The 16685-nt window shown below is 40.8% G+C and overlaps 1 protein-coding gene across 1 annotated transcript in view; it reads right to left on the bottom strand.

The window, feature by feature from the left end:
- Nucleotides 1-6676: 6676 nt before the first annotated feature.
- Nucleotides 6677-16685, bottom strand: part of LOC122546605 (4-galactosyl-N-acetylglucosaminide 3-alpha-L-fucosyltransferase 9-like) — a 133417-nt gene continuing 123408 nt past the window's right edge. The window contains exons 3-4 of the mRNA XM_043685287.2: nt 15917-16138; nt 6677-15473 (exon numbers count right to left, since the gene is read on the bottom strand). The gene's annotated coding sequence lies outside the window, so the exon portion shown is untranslated. The remainder of the gene's footprint in view (nt 15474-15916; nt 16139-16685) is intronic.

The following is a 16685-nucleotide window of genomic DNA, read 5'->3' as shown; positions in this document are numbered from 1 at the left end:
TGTGGGATCATTGGGCCTCGGTGATTGAGAAGTTGGAGATCTCTATTGATTGGGACTGTTTAATGATTGAGGAGGGCCTGATGGAGCACCTGGCTTTGTGAAAGGCAGGTCATGCCTCACAAGCCTTATTCAGTTCTTTGAGGATGTGACGAGTCAAGTTGATGAAGGTCGATTGGTGGATGTGGTGTATATGGATTTCAGTTATGCATTTGATAAGGTCCCCCACGGTAGCCAAGTAGATGGAGAGCTGCCTCACCTCCCGATTGGTCACCTGGAGCCCAGGGTTTCTTGAGGTCAGACAGAAAATTCCAGAAAGTTAGGAGCTATGGGATACAGGGAAATTTGACTGTCTGGATGTAGAATTGGCTGGCTGATAGAAGACAGCCAGTGGTAGTGGATTGAAAGTATTCTGCCTGTAGGTCAGTGACCGGTGATCTGTTCTTGGGCCTCTGTGTTTTGTGGTTTTTATAAATGACTTGGATGAAGACATGGAAGGGTGGGTTAGTAAGTTTGCTGATGACACAAATGTCGGTGTTGTTGTAGATAGTTTCGAGGGCTGTTGCAGGCTACAACATGACATTGACAGGATGCAGAGGTGGGCTGAGAAGTGACAGATGGAGTTCAACCTGGATGAATGTGAAGTGATTCATTTTGGGAGATTGAATTTGAATGCTGAGTACAGGGTTAAAGACAGGATTCTTGGCAATGCAGCAGAACGGTGGGATTGTGGGATCCACGTACACAGATCCCTCAAAGTTGCCACCCAAGTTGATAAGGTTGTGAAGAAGGTGTATGGTGTTTAAGCTCAAGGGGATTGAGCTTAAGAGCCGCGCACTTTGCTGCAGTTCTATAAAGCCCTGGTTCGACCACACTTGGAATTTTATATCCAATTCTGGTCACTTCAATGTAGGATGTAGATGTTTTAGAGAGGGTGCAGAGAAGATTTACCAGGATGCTGCCTATATTGGAGGCCGTGTATTATGAAGAGAGGTTGAGTGAGCTAGTGCTTTTCACACTGGAGCAAAGAAGGAACAGAGGTGACTTAATACAAGGTAATGAGAGGTATGGATAGAGTAGACAGCCAGAGACTACTCCCCAGGGCAGAAATGGCTGTCATGAGGGGTCATAATTTTATGGTGTTTGGAGGAAGTTTAGATTAGATTACATTACAGTGTGGAAACAGGCCCTTCGGCCCAACATGTCCACACCGAACTGCCGAAGCGCAACCCACCCATACCCCTACATTTACCCCTTACCTAACACTACGGGCAATTTAGCATGCCCAATTCACCTGACCTGCACATCTTTGGACTGTGGGAGGAAACTGGAGCACGCGGAGGAAACCCACGCAGACACGGGGAGAATGTGCAAACTCCACACAGTCAGTCGCCTGAGGCGGGAATTGAACCCGGGTCTCAGGCGCTGTGAGGCAGCAGTGCTAACCACTGTGCCACCGTGCCGCCCACGCGGAGGAGTTATAGGGGAGATGTCAGGACTAGTTTGGGCGGCACGGTGGCACAGTGGTTAGCACTGCTGCCTCACAGCGCCAGAGACCCGGGTTCAATTCCCGACTCAGGCGACTGACTGTGTGGAGTTTGCACGTTCTCCCCGTGTCTGCGTGGGTTTCCTCCGGGTGCTCCGGTTTCCTCCCACAGTCCAAAGATGTGCAGGGTCAGGTGAATTGGCCACGCTAAATTGCCCATAGTGTTAGGTTAAAGGGGTAAATGTAGGGGTAGGGGTATGGGTGGGTTGCGCTTCGGCGGGTCAGTGTGGACTTGTTGGGCCGAAGGGCCTGTTTCCACCCTGTAAGTAATCTAATCTAATCTAGTTTCTTTACGCAGAGAGAGGTGGGTGCATGGATTGCACTGTCAGTGGTGGTAGTAGAGCCAGAGATATTTGGGACATTTAAGCGACTGCTGGATAAGCCCATGGACAGCAGTAAATTGAGGGGTGCATAGGTTAGGTTGATCTTAGATTAAGATAAATGCTCGGCACAACAAGGATCTGTCCTGTGCTGTACTGTTCTATGTTCTATGTTTAGAGGGGGATTTGAGGATTGTTTCACCTAGAGGGTCGTGGAGAGTTGGAACATGTGAAAATAAAATATTTGAACACATTTCAAATCATTGATTGCTCCGGTGCATGAAAATGCTACTTTGGTTTTCCTGATTTATGAACTTTGAACATTCGTACAAAGGATCAGGAGTAGGCCATTCAGCCCCTCATCCTGTTCCAGCATTCATTGGTTGATCAGTGGCCTATCTGCAGAGCCCTGTCTTTGTTCCCATCCCCTTAGTACCTTTGCTTCACAAAAATCTGTCTCTCTCAGTTTGAAAACTAGCAACTGATCCAGCATCCACTGCCGTTTGTGGAAGAGAATCCCAAACCTCTCCTGCCCTTTATGTGTAGAAGTGTTTCCTAACAACTCTCCTGAACGATCTGGCACTAATACTCATTCAGTGCCCTCCCCAGTTATGGAATCCCTGACCAGTGGAAATAGTTTCTCTTTGTGCACCCTGTCTTTTCCCATTAACATCTTTGATCCGATCACTCCTTAACGTTATTAATTCTGGGAAAGCAGGCCGTATTTTTCTAATCTCTCTTCGTAACTTAACCCTTGAAGTCCATGGGTATCATCGCCCACATTGAAGTCCCTCCAAGACCAATCTATCCTAAGGTGTGGTGCTCAGATCTGCTCCAAGTGGGGTCTAATGATTTTGTATAATGGCAGCAGAACTTCTGCATCCTTGCACTCCAGTCCTGTACATATAAAGACCAGCATTCCATTAGCCATCTTCAGTCAGTGAATGGTAGAAATAAAATGAAACACAGAAATTGTTGGAGAAACTCAGCAGGAACAGATACTATTTGCCACCTGGGGACTGATGGTTTGCTATTGCAGACAACTTTCTGTCTTTTCTTTTGACCCTTTAGTTTTGAGCTGTGCTGGAGCTGGGTACTGTGCAGTCAAGAGCTCAGAGACGCACAATGGTAGACATTCATTTGTTTACAAACCTTGAGGCAGCGTGGTGGCTCAGTGGTGGCGGTGGCTGGTGGTTCATGGTTAGCACTGCTGCTTTACAGCACCATGGACTGGGTTCGATTCCAGCCTCGGGTGACTGTCTGTGCAGACTTTGTACATTCTGCCTCTGTCTGTGTGGGTTTCCTCCGGGTGCTTCAGTTTCCTCCCAAGATGTGCAATTTGGGTGAATTGGCCATGCTAAATTGCCCATGGTGTTCAGGAATGTGTGGATGCATTAGTCAGGGGTAAATGTAGAGTAATAGGGTAGGGGAATGGGTCTGGGTAGGCTTCTCTTTGATGGGAGGTGAGGACTTGGGTCAAAAGACCTGCTTCCACACTGTAGGGATTCTACGATTATCAGGGGAGGATTTCAGGGAGTTCAGTTGTGGAAAGGACGTGGTGATATTTCTTGGGATGGGTGCTCCCTTCAAACAAGGGGATTGCAATATGGAGAGGGAAGTGCCTCAGCCTTGAGTCAGGTGAGCAGGCCCTATTACCTCAGGCCTACAAGCATTGCTGGAAAAGCTGTTCCTTTCCCATTCCCATTCAAACTAGGAGTGAGTAGGTTCAAAATTTGAGGGTAAAAATATTTTAAAACCCATTTGCCCATTTTTGGAGGTTGACCTCGCTGCTTGTGCTGAATTGTATTGGATTCCACCTCTTCACATTCCCCCAGTACCACTCCACCCCCATGAAGAAATATGAGTTGTCCCATAACAATTTAATTCTCATCTGGCTGATAAAAGGCTAATCAGACCCCTCAGAAACAGAAGTTTGTGCCTCACAGAGCTGCTGGGCAATTAGAGACCAGCATCAGTCCAACACTTTGGGACAGACATGTGCAACAGAATATGAGTAATGTCTTGTGATATAACTGGCTGCCAATCTGGTCATTCCCTAGTCAGGAGGATAAGGAAAGTGAAAATCTAGAGTTTCAAAGGCCAATGTCACTCCCAAAATTAGAAAAATTAATTCACAGAATTTGGATGTTGCTCTCTCAGCCAGTCTTTACTACCCATCTCTAATTTTCCTTGAAAAGGTGACAGTGCGCTGATTTCAGAGCTGATGTTAGGGAGGGAGTTCCAGGATATTGACCCATGGATATTGGAGGAACACTGAGATAGAGCCAAGTTAGGTTGGTAATTCAGAGAGCCACCTAAGTCTTCAAACTCACCAGCAGAAGGGAGTAAAATGCAGCCCTTGATTTCCAAATGGTCACAGATTTTAGGAAGTCAGATGTTGTTATACTGTTATTAATGATGTTCTAACACATGGTAAACCCAAGCTGATTATCTGATCAGGTGAGAACGGACAGAATGGTCTTCCTGTCTTTCCACTCACTGTTCAGCTGGAGAAAGGATTATGAATTTTATGAAAATGTAGTATTGCCAGTCCTGTTTGTATTTAGCTGTGTGTGGTTTGTAAGAACTAAGTCAGGCAGATTATCTTAAGTTAAACATAATAAGGGTTAGTTTTATTGTGCCAAAACCCACACTGGAAAAAAATATTAAAACAACTAATATGTGCAAATATGTCTAATCTAGTCCAATTTTCCATCACTTGGCCCATATCCCTCTAAACCCCTCTTATTCATGTACCCATATAGATGCTTTTTAAATATTGTAATTGTACCAGCCTCCATCACTTCCTCTGGCAGCTCATTCCATACACACACCATCCTCTGTGTGAAAACGTTGCATCTTAGGTCCCTATTAAATTTTTCCCTCTCACCCTAAGCCTATGCCCTCTAGTGCTGAACTCCCCCACCCCAGGGAAAAAAAAAAACTTGTCTATTTACCCTATCCATGCTCCTCATGATTTTGTAAATCTCTATAAGGTCATCCCTCAGACTCGGACGCTTAGGGGAAAACAGCCTTAGCCTTTCAACCTCACCCTATAGCTTAAATCATCCAATCCTGGCAATGTCCTTGTAAATGTATTTTGAACCCTTCAAGTTTCACGACATCCTTCCAATAGGAGGGAGACCAGAATTGCACACAATATTCAAAAAGTGGCCTAATGTCATGTACAGCCTCAACATGACCTCCCAACTCCTATACTCAATGATCTGACCAATAAAGGAAAGCATACCAAATTCCTTCTTCACTATCCTATCTATCTGTGACTACACTTTCAAGGAGCTATGAACCTGCATTCTAAGGTCTCTTTGTTCAGCAACATTCCCTAGGACCTTACCTTTAAGTGTATAAATCCTGCTCCAACTTGTTTTCCCAAAATGCAGCACCTCACATTTATCTAAATTAAACTCCATCTGCCATTCCTCAGCCCATTGGCCTATCTGATCAAGATCCTGTTGTAATCTGAGGTAATCTTCTTTGCTGTCCACTACCCCTCCAATTTTGGTGTCATCTGCAAACTTACTAACCATACCTCTTATGTTCACATCCAAATCATTTATATGTTTCCATGCTATACATATCTATGACTCGATGACTCTAAGTCCTACTTTCCACTAAGGAACACAAACACATAATCAAACCTTAAGCTGGGGAAAAATACAATTGTGCAGAGCATTGGAAGGTAAACTTGGTCAAGTTAAAATGCAGATTAAGAAACAAAAAGACAATAAAGATTCACTGGTTTTATTAAAGGCACTCTTTTCTCAGCTGAAGTAGTTGGTTTAAAGTTGTTATTGATCTGTCCCTTTATTCCTGAGTAAAAAAAACCTGTTGTTGAACTTACTATCTTTCATTCGGTCTGTAGAGACAATCACCTTGGGTTTATACTTATTTTGGAAATCTCTTAACAGCAAGATAACACTTTCAGACTTCCTAAAAAACCAGGAATAAGTTTCTTTTTGAGAAAAACAGTTCAAAACTTATTTGGAATAAAATTAGGAGACAGAGTGAATGAGAATGCAGCTGCTGAATTCAGATCCAGTATTTAAAAGGTTCCATAGTTAAACTTTATCATGTGATCAGCTGATGAGATTTCAAATTAATTCCATATAACACATATTCATGATGTGATGTTTAAAACTTTAAGTTAATTTCCTTGTGTCTTTATTACAAATGGTCTGTAAAGTATTTGTCAACCTGTACTTTCTGTCAGAGAAGAGTCCGTGATATTATAAATAAAGGCAAGGGTATGGAGATTAAAAAGGTAAATCCTTAAAGTAAATTGTAAAAACATTTTGGACTTTTTTGCTCCTACTCCTTTATAGCTTTACAAGAAGCTCAACTGTCTGCCATTCAGACTGCAGAGATTGGTGATGATGCATCTCAAGATTCTTCAGAGGAGAATTAGTATGACATCAAGCCATGTATGGTGATTTTAGGTGAGACAACCAAAGGTTTAGTCAAAGAGACAGCTTTTAATGAGCATTTTAAAGAAGGAAGGTGAGGTACTTGGGTGAAGAGATGTTGAGAAGGAATTGCAGAGCTTAGTATCCAGACAACTGAATGCACAGTCACGTGGAACACTTCTGTTTGGGAGTATACAAGAGGGCCAGAATTAAAGGAGTGTAGGTATCTCTGAGGATGTGGTGCAAAAACAAACCTCAGAGATTGTGGATAAATAGAGATTTCTGTGCCCTTGTCGCTACATAACTTTTTGCATGGTTCAATACATATATCCCCTTATTTTGACAGAATTTTAAATTGTGTAAGAACAAACTGCAAGGAGATCTGAAAGGAATGTATTTTATTTATTGTAGTATTTCTTTGCTATCATGTACAAAGTGAAGTGCAGCGTTCACCTTTTCAATGACCGATTGAAATAACTGCACTGCAAAACACAACAAAATGATGAAACCTTGAATAAACTTGTGAACTCATAAAGTGTTTCAGGAGAAGCTGACATGTTGACTACAGATATCACAGTATAACTTTATAACAATACAGGAAGTATGAAGAGTCACACACTTTAGTAATTTCTAGTTCCTTGCTGCTGCTAATGGCCTTAAGTTATTTCCATTCCAGAAATTGAGTTTTGTTCTAGTAGCAATGACAACTGTTCAGTTTTTTTTTGTTTTTTTTTTGCATGAGCATAAAGGCTAGGCTGTCAAATACTTCTATAGTGGTGCCATCAATCTAGAGTCATGAAGAGAAAATGTTCATTGGCCACTTTTGCATTTATCTACATTCCTGTTTTTTATCTTTGAGTAGATCAGCTTGGACTTTTGTAGACTTGTACTTTTTCTAAAAATGGATTGCATTAATTTAAATGTTTTATTCTGAGGATCTATACAAAGAATGTGCTTCAAGTGACGTAGAAGAATCACAGCTTACAAGTCTTGGACCAAATTGACACAAGTTTAACAATAAAGTTACATGCTATAACATCTCTGAATCAAAAAGCAGTTGATAATTTCAACATGGAAATAATGCATATATTTATCTATAAAATAGCTTCATTCAGTTTGGTGAGGGCAAGTGACTGCATCTTGAATTTAATCTGAATTATGCAAACTTTAGTATGAATGTACAAAATGCTTATTACCAGTCCTGTTTTCACATAAAAAGGTCAGGAACTGAATACTAACATGGCTGTTCACACAATATCTTGTCATATATTAAATATATTTCCATGTACACCAAAAAACATCAATTCTATTATGGCACTAAGATAAGGAACTAAGTGGTGTTTAACATTTGGCATGTAATTAACACAAATACAGTCAAATGTACATCTTTGAAATTCAGATATATGCTATTCCTAAAATGAGCAAATGATCAAGAGTTATTCCTTGATCAGCCAGTTCTTCTGTCAATTTTTGCAAGATCCCATTGTAATCTGAGGTAATCTTCTTTGCTGTCCACTACCCCTCCAATTTTGGTGTCATCTGCAAACTTACTAACCATACCTCTTATGTTCACATCCAAGTTGTTACAAGCAACACTTCATACAAACAAAACTTAATTCCATGTAAAATTTCCAATGGAACTGTCTCTGAATTGCAAAATATCTCTCATGTTCGGCAAGCTGGCTTTATAACATGGCCTCATTAACTACAAATATTCACAACTAAAAGTAGAGGTGTTGAAACATTTTCACTGATTGGTGTATTATTCTACACCAAAAAGAGCCTTTTTTTTATAAAACGAGGTGTTAACTCCTGATATTATTGACACTTAAAATGTTTAAAATGAATTATTACAATCCAGTGTTGTTTAAAATCAGATTCTTCTGATGCCCAATAAAATAAATTACATTTAAGGACAATTGTCTGAAACTCTGAACTCCTGCAATATGAAACCTAAGTTGTAAAGGTTATAATTGTCTTATGTTCAATCAAGTTAGCAGAAAATGTTAAAGATTTATATTTATTTAATATCTTTTATACAGAAAAGGAAGCAACACCCATCCTAGGCTGAGCTTAAAATAAAGATGTATAAAAGGCTAGTCAGAATTTGAAGAGAATAGAAGGAGATGGCAGGTGAAGGAGAGAGCAGAAAGTGGGTGAGGCCTTTCTATGCAGGATTTCAAGATGAGGATTAGAATTTTAAATTCAGTGCTGTGGGTAATAGGGAGCAGGAATGATGGGTTTGGCACAAGATTTAATATGGACTATATGTTGACCACCTCTGATGGTCAAATTGTCAAGCCAATTTTCTGAATTCTGAAACTACTACCTGTTTGGCACCAATAGGCTGCTGAAATAATTAACAGGATGCTCAATTCCAACTCTGCCCAGGCGTAATGCAGTTGGCATGGGAGGGGAGGTGGTAAACCCATTTTTCTCTAACTAGTTTTGAAAAGTGTGCAAAGGACCTGAGTGTACAATCCTTGGCAGGCTGGTGAGTTGGGGGACTCTGTGCATCTAGAGCACCTTGCTGAAAATAGTACCCCACCTTGGTTCCTACTCGCCTTGCTTCCAAAATGTATCCACTCCCTCTGCTTGCTCTGTACCTTAATGTGGCCCATCACTCCCCCACCACCTCCACCCATCTCCCCACACAAATACTGCAGACTTTTCCCATTCTCGAAATCCAAAGGTCTACCTTTGCTAGACTGATCGTTGTCCCAGCAATGCCCTCCACTTGGCAACTCCAGAGGGTATCTCCTCCAGTGCTTTGGAAGTGCCACTCTCCTCCACATATGCCCACTGCACTGTGCCATAGCTGTGGATTAGATTTCTTCTGGGTTCTTTAGCTACTTGGTGACTCTCCTTCCAGGAAAATGAGCAGTTTCCCCGACTTCTGCTCAATAACTTTGGTACCACTGATCATTGGACTAAAAGGAAATTAGCTTTGAAGGATCAAGAATTTAAGAATCATGTATAAATTATAGATGGGGAAATGGATGTCATCCACTCTGTTAGAATGTTGTGCCATTTGCTGAAGGTAAAATAAATCCATAAGCCTTCTGAAAAGCATCATTTTCCCAGAAAATTTGAATAAGATCGTTTTCAGATTTATATTTGAAACACTGTTGCATTCTTTCCCACAATAGGCAAATATAGTGAGGCAATATTCATAAGATAAATAATTGTTAAATATTTACAAAAAAAGGGACATGGGAGCATGTAAATATTAAAACACAGTAGAATGACAGGAATAAATTGATTATAAATTGAACCAAGTGAAAATAAAACACATCAAGCTCTATGTATGATTAGATTCCCTACAGTGTGGAAACAGGCCCTTCAGCCCAACAAGTCCACACCGACCCTCTGAAGAGCAATCCACCCAGACCCATTTCCCTCTGACTAATGCACCTAACACTATAGGCAATTTAGTATGGCCAATTCACCTGACCTGCACATCTTTGGACTGTGGGAGGAAACCGGAGCACCCAGAGGAAACCCACACAGACACGGGGAGAATGTGCAAACTCCACACAGACAGTCACCTGAGGCTCGAATTTAACCTGGGACCCTGGTGCTGTGAGGCAGCAGTGCTGACCACTGAGCCACGGTGCTGCATCATTGCCAGAAGTATATTTCATTTCAATTTCAAGGTAATTTGTTTCAAAAAGTAAAATGTTTTTGCTTTAATCAAATAATCATCATGCTACTTTCCAATTAAAACTTTAACAAATACTTTTGAAAGAAGCATTAAAGTACCACAATTTTTCATATATTGTAATTAGCTCCTAATTTTTGATTAAAATTTTCTTCTCATTGTTCAAAGTTGGTTGTTTCAATGTTTTCAACACTAAATGTCATGTTTTATGTTATTTACATTTTAATCAAACTAATGGGGAACTGTAATGCATTAAAAAACTTTGAATTATCTGGATTGCTTTGCTAACAAATACTGTAACCTCACAAAATACATTCTTTATAATTAACAATCACAAATTTTACAATTGCTGTTCTTAAGTTTTCATTAGCAGGTTGTAAATTGTAATAATAGTAAACGTTTTGCTTTTACTTATTCTTTCATGGGATGTGGGCATTGCTGGCAAAAGCAGCAATTGAAGCCCATCCTTAACTGCTTTCAAACTGAGTGTCTTGTTTGACCATTTTAGAGACAGTTAAGGGTTAACCACATTGGTATGGGTTTACAGTCACATGTAGGTCAAAAAGGGTAAGGATAGCAGATTTCTTTCCCAAAAGGAGATGAGCGACCTGAATGGGTTTTTACGACAATCAGTAATATGGCTCCTTGACTCAGATTTAAATTGCAGATTTGTTCATTAATCCAAATTCTGCAAACTGCAGTGCTAGAATTCAAACCCATCTTGCCAAAACATTAGCCTGAGGTTCTGAATTTCTAGTCCTGGCACAGTTCATCTACTTTGTGATGCAAGAAGACACGATGATCCTTTGGCTCAAATTTCAGGAAATATGTTTTGCTTCTACAGGTTTGAAGCAGCCTTAAAAGGGACAAATACTGCAACCTAAAACTATGACAACTGCAAGAATCAGCCATCTTACTTTTTCACAAGGGTTAATTCCACACCATTAATACGATACCTTACATAGTGTAATATGTAACAATGGGGTTAGATGTTCTACTGTGTGTAAGACTGAAGAATATTTTTTTAATTAAAGCTTTGATATAAAAGGAGTTTAATAAAGAAATTTCTTCAATAATAGGCACAGCGAAAAATAAACGAATTTAACCAAGATACAACTGGAATACATAAATATAGAAACAACACAAGATTGCCTGAAGAGATTAAATATTACTTTAAGATCCAATATTTTAGCTTACAGCAAAAATAATGTTTTCTATATGCTTTAAAACAGTAGGTTGAGTAAGTAGCATTTATGGTCTGTCATCTAGTCACCAATGTTTAAAATAGCTGAGCATTTTTTTTACAGTTAATCTATGTATGTTTATATCTGTGTCTATAATTTCTTTATAAATTTTAAATATTAGTTTATGCCACAAATTTTGAGAAAGACAGGCAGTTTTGCTTTACTAGTTCACTTAAGCACCGTAGATTTCATTATCACATTTTAAAAAGTTACAAAGAATTAATTCTGAGCAGAATTTTACTTCAGTTACTTCAATATATTTGTTTGGAATTTTTTGAATTTAGACTTCAATTTGTCACAAATGCAAAAATTGATCTATCCAAAAATAGTACAAAAACAATACAAATGTGATGCTGATGTGATGAAAACGTTTGCTGGTTGCCAGTACTATCAGAATTCCCTAAACATGTGATTCATAATAGTCTGAAGCTGGGAAAGAGGTATTAAGTAGAAAAGGTAGACAAAGTAAATTTAACCCATTCATTAGAATCAATTTAATACTTGTAGTTATCTACCTAAATAAAGGAGAGGACAGGCTTGCAAGCTGATGTGGTAAAAGCTGCATTTCTAATTGAGAAGAAGTTCAAACCTTAGTGAAAGTGAGGTTGGCTTGGTTGTCCAGCAATTTAAAATCAATGTGGTCATTGTTGAAGACCTTTTGGGTTGAATTTTAGACCAGAACGGCTTCAGTCCCAGACATGCAAAAACCCCAGTGTGACAAAGTCAGGTTGTAAATCTAATGTCATTATGCGGCTCCCCCATAATGAGATAAGTGGTCAGATTCTTTATGTTGTGAGATAGCTACAAGCACTGAATTTATTCTAATGAGTGGATTAAATTCATTTTGTCTACTTTTTTTTAACTTACCTGTTCTTTCTCATTTTGCAAACTCATGAAATCAGCAGCCCTCTACTATTTTTGCATGCCACATTAACAAACTTTAACATTATTTGAAAATCAATTATCTGGAATAGTATATTGCCCACAACATAATGTGGTGGGTGTTCTGGAAAGATGTCAGTGGGAGTTCATTATTTTTCACAAATGTGTGTATAATGGTTGTAAGTAGAACTCTAACTGACTTTAGCAATAGAGTCTGCTGCTGCAGTGGTGGCTAACATAGAAAATGCTGCTTTTCTATGGCAAGAATAAGGCATTTCCCCAGGAAAGGGGCTAAAAGGGAAGTACACTATTTGTACTGTGATCTGGTGTCTGATATGGGAATTATCCATTCAGTTGGAGGTACTTACTTCCACAAAGAAGAGATGAGGAGAAGAAAGAGGAGGCCTATTGGCCATGGATGTGTTCATCATGAGGTACAGGAAGGTTGGGAAACTTGCTGTGGGGTGAGGGACTGCAAAGCAGAGACAGCTGCAGCAGTCAGGCTAAGGAAGGCTCCATGTTGTAGAGGAATCTGCATTGCGATAGCAAATATAATACAGTTGAGGGCATACAAAAACCTGTACTTTACACACAGTACTTGGAACCCCAGACACACATGTAAGGAAGGAAGTGAAAATGCAGTTGTATCAATAAACAACTGTGTAGTTGGCCACATGTTTCTTGGGATTTTAAAAGTAACCGAATTTCTACAATTTTGATTCATTTTTATTCATTGCAGGCACAATGTGGAGACATTGACATCACCCTAGCCTGCAGCCCATTACTGTGTTAAAGTATTCAACAATGCCATGTTTAGACCGACCTGTGATTATATCGCTTTTACATGAGATGATGCAAGTTAAGTCAACAGAACCTGAGGCTTTGTAGCAAGGCTCATGGGTACAAGGGGTAATTAACTGCTTTAATTGTAGTTTTATATTAATATTAAATCAATTGTAGCTTTAAAAGCACCATTGGACAGCCAGGGACACTGATAAGCAAAAGCTTCACAAGTGTTTCAGATTGGCACAACCACAAACAAAAACTAATGCAGACATGTGCACATTACCCATGTAAACATCCTCAGACACTCCAAGTTTGCCAGGATTTATGCCAGCCCAGAAATTTTGAATGACTGGCTGATTAAGATAAGATATAGAAAGTTTACAGGGAATGTGAGGAAAATCTTTTTCACCCAAAGAGTGGTGGGAATCTGGAACTCACAGCCAGTAAGGGTGGCAAAGGCAGAAACCCTCATGATGTTTGAGAAGTATTTAGGTGTGCTACTTGCAATGGTGAAGCTTACAAGGCTATGGATCAAGTGCTGGAGAATCTGATTAGAATAGTGAAGTGATTATTTTTGACCAGTATGTATGTAATAGGCCGAAAGACCATTTGCTGTGCTATATATCTCTACAACAGTAACACTGCATAGTGATACAGAGTCCCCTTTAATAAAAATGGTGGATGACTTCAGAAAGGAATTCGTGGACGGAACCTGAGTGTAGGCACATATTCAACCATACATCAGCCAGGCTCAGAACTCTAATGATGAGTCCAGTGAGGGGAAGGTTGAGTCACACGAGACAGCTATGAATAATCCATATTAAATTCATTTTATCAATTATAGGTAATGGACAAATGCAGCTGGAGAGACATAGAATCCATACAGTGCTGAAAGAGGCCATTCAGCCCATTAAGTCTGCACAGTCCCTCCAAAGAGCATCTCAACCAGACGCACCCGTACCCAATCTCCATAACCCTGCATTTCCCATGGATAATCCAACTAGCCTGCACATCCTGGACACTACAGGGTAATTTAGCATGGCCAATCCATTTGACATGCAGATCTTTGGAATGTGGGAGGAAACCGGAACACATGGAGGAAACTCACGCAGACCCAGGGACAATATACAAACTCCACACAGACAGTTGCCTGAGGCCAAATTGAACCCAGGTTCCTGGCGCTATGAGGCAGCAGTGCTAACCACTGTTCTGTCCCTTGTCATATGGAAAGGAAACTAATTTACATTCACACCAAATCAAAACAATGTACACATTTCACAAAGAAGGCGGCACCCATCTGTGAAGACAGCCAGGTTTTCTGTTCTGGGTGCTACAGTATGGTGCCCTCCCTGACTGCCAACTGTGCTGGAGCCCCTTTGCATGGGCTGTCTTTGGTGGCAGTCCACTTTTTGCCTGTGGGGACGCTGGTGTGTTGTGACTTTTCTCCACGATGGCAGGAGGCTCATCTGTCTGCATAGTACTTGACGGCATCTGTGTCTAGAGTAGAGATGCTCTGCGAAGTCATCAGAAATGGCTATTCATCTGCTGCCATAATGTTCTTTTGGCTTACTTTGCTTTTCTAAGAAGTGCTAGAGCGCAGATATGATGCCAGCTCCTCTCTGTTTCTCACTCAGGCTCTGAGGCCCACAGTTTAGAGACAAGGTAATGGAGTGCATGTCAGGACATGTACCTTGTTTCCCATCAGTGTGCTACTGCGTATGGTCCTCTATGGAAGATGCAAATCTCTCACAGCAGGGAGACTTGAATTCCATCGAGTGGGTGATTATAGCATCTTAGATGGACAACTCCAGTGTTTGTGTCAGTACATGCAGGTCCTCTTATATCTCTACCACATCTTCACAAACCTTGCACTGAATGTCCAGAGTCTGCCACCTACAGATGACTTCAGAAGCTCATCAACAACTTGGGTTTTATCATTAAGGATGACTTCAGGATCCCCCTGACTGCTGGAGACTTCTCCTATCTCAGTCTCCAGCAGTTACTCCTGCAGTTGTGATGTGTTCTTATCAGTGTGAGTGCCCATTATAGCTGCAGCACACACACCAAATGCAATGCATGTGTTGTGCTTGTGTTAGGTCTACAGCAAGGAAATTGATGCTGTACCTTTAACGTCAGTCCTTTGAGGCTTTTCTCTGTAGCTGCCAATCTTGTGATAGAAACAAAAAAAGAGCACTAGGATTTAACATCTTCATCCTCTGAGGTGAGCTTGCAGAGATGCACTTCCTGATTGGAAAAACTGGAACCATCAGGAGATGGTTGAATCCCTGTCACTTAAAAATAAAAACATACCTTCCACTGTGAATTCTGCAAGTTTCTAAATTCATAAACCATGGATGCTACCTTCCAACCAGTTTCCCCATTTTCCAAAGCCCAAGCTCCCCAGCCTGTTGAACAATGTTTGCAGAATTGGTAGGTATGTGCCCTTGAATTTCAAGATCCCTGGGTCATCCTTTAGCCTTTGTTTCAACTTTTGAACCCTTTGTTGGTAGCCAATGCCAGAACCTCCTCCTTGTTGGCAGTCAGCATAACCACGTTTTGGTACAGCACCTCCAGTCCTGTTCCTCATGCTCTGGTGTTGTGCATCTTCTTCTCCTACAAATAATGAGAGAAATCATAATAATATTGCTATGCTACAATCAGGCGTATTTGACCATTGCGTTTTTTGTTGTTGCTGGCACATAGTTCTCAGTTGTCTTTGCAAATTAACAGGTGTGGCAGCCCCTCTGCAATCCATAACTCCCAATGCCATGCAAAATGGCATTTCTGCATTATACTGCCTTGGATATACACAAGAGAATACCAGAATTGACACATCAAACAGGCTCACTGAACGTCCACCACAGTGCCAGAATCCTAGACCACCATCCCTAACGGCATTATGGGTATACCTCAACCCTGAATGAACTTCAACAGTTTAAGAAGGCAGCTCACCCCCAACTTTCTCAAGGGCGACTAGGAATGGCAACAAATGCTGGCCGAGCTGGAGATGCCCACATCCCACAAAAAAAAAATCTCCGCATCAATTATACACTTACCCTTGCAGATCTCAAAATGCCATTGTGCCTGGTGTGTCTCTGTGACCAAGGTTGCAAAATGACCCCAAAGACCCCTGACAAGACTATTTTGTTTGGCTGGGAGGTCACCTTTATCCATCAATGGGCAACTGGCCCGCACGAGGATTCAGAGGGAGACATCAAATCTTGGGACTGTTCTCGTTCTGGGGACATCCCAATTCTCATCTCCATTCTCTCATTTATCTGTGGAGTGGCAAAGACAAAGAAAGGGCTGAGTTTGAATATTTTCTAAAACATTTGCTATTCGTTAGCTGTTTTCAAATGCCCTTTCCTCTCAGCAAAATTGCTGAATGCTTCCAAACTAGCAGAACGATCACCCACATTTAAAACTAAGCTCTTACCTATGACAATAATGCTTCAGAACTTAGATTCTGCCATACATAAGACTTGTGCCTTCAAATAATACTCTTTGGCGCAACTGCCCAGCCTCATATCTTTACATGAGTAGCTGGGAGCCCCTTCCAGTTTGTGGCCTGCACCTCCCACACCCTCCCCAACCTATCCCTTAACATACCACTTTCCAGTTGCCAATTGGATACATTGTCCATTATTTCTAAATGAAGTTGGTAGTTGTTCTGCCAGGTAGCCCTTAGATTAGATTCCCTACAGTGTGGAAACAGACTCTTCGGCCCAACAAGTCCACAACTACCCTCCAAAGAGTAACACACCCAGACCCATTTCCCTCTGACTAATGCACTTAACACTATGGGCAATGTAGCATAGCCAATTC

The sequence above is a fragment of the Chiloscyllium plagiosum genome, unplaced genomic scaffold (genome assembly GCF_037043375.1).
Source record: "Chiloscyllium plagiosum isolate Xiang-an unplaced genomic scaffold, Cpla_swu_hap1 HiC_scaffold_3, whole genome shotgun sequence".
Classification (NCBI taxonomy): domain Eukaryota; kingdom Metazoa; phylum Chordata; class Chondrichthyes; order Orectolobiformes; family Hemiscylliidae; genus Chiloscyllium; species Chiloscyllium plagiosum.
This window is presented reverse-complemented; position numbering and strand designations above follow the sequence as displayed.